Genomic DNA, 2,135 nt, shown 5'->3' with positions numbered 1-2,135 from the left:
CAGAGTGTCCCCACCCCAAAGCAGGGTCATCCCAATAAATAAACGGCCCCAAAATAACCCCAAAAATCCCCAAAATCCCACAAATAACCCCCAAAGTGTACCCATCCCAAAACGGGGTAACCCCATTAAATAAACGGTCCCAAAGCGGGGTCACCCCAAAAAACAGGGGGGGTCCAAAGATCTCTATAGGGTCAAAGTGTCTGCATCCCAAACGGGGATCACCCCATTAAATAAACGGCCCCAAACCGGGGTCACCCCATTAAATAATCGGCCCCAAACCGGGCTCACCCCATTAAATAAACGGCCCCAAAGCGAGGTCACCCCATTAAATCTGGGGGTCCAAACCTTTCGGACCCCAAACCGGGCTCACCCCATTAATTTGGGGTCCCGCTCAGCCCCGGAACTCGAGGAACCGGCGGGGCTCGGACCCCATTTCCGATCCCGATCCCGGTGCTGATACTGATCCCATTCCCAACATTCCCGGTATTCCCGGTGTCATTCCCTATCCCGATCCCATTCCCAACATTCCCGCTATTCCCGGTGCCATTCCCTATCCCGATCCCAATCCCAATCCCATTCCTGGAATTGCCGGTGCCATTCCCGGTCCCGATCCCATTCCCGCTATTCCCGGTGCCATTCTCGGTCCCAATCTCGGTGTCATTCCCGGTATTCCCGATCCCATTGCCGGTCCCGGTGTTCCCGGTGCCATTCCCCGTGACGTTCCCGGTGCCATTCCCCGTGACATTCCCGGTGCCATTCCCGGTTTTCCCGACATTCCTGGTTTTCCCGGTGCCGCAGGGCCCGCGGATGCTCAGCCCCGTCCCGGGGGGGACGAGAAAGGGGCAAGCGGGACCCCATCCCCGATCCCGATCCCGGTGCCATTCCCGATCCCGATCCCGGTATTCCCGGTATTCCCGTTGCCATTCCCGGTATTCCTCATCCCATTCCCGCTATTCCCGGTCCCGACATTCCCGGAATTCCCGGTGCCGCAGGGCCCGCGGATGCTCAGCCCCGTCCCGGGGGGGACGAGAGGGGGACAAGCGGGACCTATCCCCGATCCCGATCCCGGTGCCATCCCGATCCCATTCCCGGTGCCATTCCCGGTATTCCCGATCCCATTCCCGGTCCCGGTGTTCCCGGTGCTATTCCCGATGCCATTCCCGGTGCCATTCCCGGTGGCATTCCCGGTATTCCCGGTGCCGCAGGGGCCGCGGATGCTCAGCCCCATCCCGGGGGGAACGAGAGCGGACAAGTGGGACCCATCCCCGATCCCGGTCCCGGTGCCATTCCCGATCCCATTCCCGGTTTTTCCGCTGCCATTCCCGGTATTCCCGATCCCATTCCCGGTATTCTCGATCCCGGTTTTCCCGACATTCCCGGTATTGTCCCGGTGCCGCAGGGGCCGCGGATGCTCAGCCCCGTCCCGGGGGGGACGAGAGGGACCTGCGGGGAGCGGGACCGGGATTCCATCCCCGATACCGATCCCAGTGCCATTCCCGATGCCATCCCCGGTATTCCCGATACCGACATTCCCGATGTTCCTGCCATTCCCGGTGCCATTCCCGGTGCCATTCCCGGTGCCATTCCCGGTTTTGCCGCTATTCCCGGTGCCGCAGGGCCCGGGAATGCTCAGCGGGGACGAGCGGGACCGGCGGGGAGCGGGGCAGGGACCCCATCCCCGATCCCGGTCCCGATCCCATTCCCGGTGTTCCCGCTGCCATTCCCGGTCCCGGTATTCTCGATCCCATTCCCGGTATTCCCGGTCCCGGTTTTCCCGACATTCCCGATATTCCCGGTGCCATTCCCGGTGCCATTCCCTGTATTTCCCCGCTGCCGCAGGGCCCGGGGATGCTCAGCGGGGACGAGCGGGACCGGCGGGGAGCGGGACCGGGATTCCATCCCGGATCCCGGCGTTCCCGCTCCCATCCCCGGTGTTCCCGCTCCCATCCCCGCTATTCCCGATCCCATTCCCGGTATTCCCGGTATTCCCGGTGCTGTTCCCGGTGTTCCCGCACTGACCGTACATGGCCGCTGCCGCCGCCGCCGCCGCTCCCGGCCCGAGCGGAGCCCGTGGGGGCGGAGCCGGTGGGGGCGGAACCGGGGGCGGCTCCGGGAGCGGCTCCTCCCGCTCCGGC

This window comes from Malurus melanocephalus, unplaced genomic scaffold, assembly GCF_030028575.1.
Source record: "Malurus melanocephalus ecotype Western Australia unplaced genomic scaffold, MMel_1.1 scaffold_1335, whole genome shotgun sequence".
Taxonomy (NCBI): domain Eukaryota; kingdom Metazoa; phylum Chordata; class Aves; order Passeriformes; family Maluridae; genus Malurus; species Malurus melanocephalus.
The sequence above is the reverse complement of the archived record's forward strand: the minus strand, read 5'-3'. Positions refer to the sequence as shown.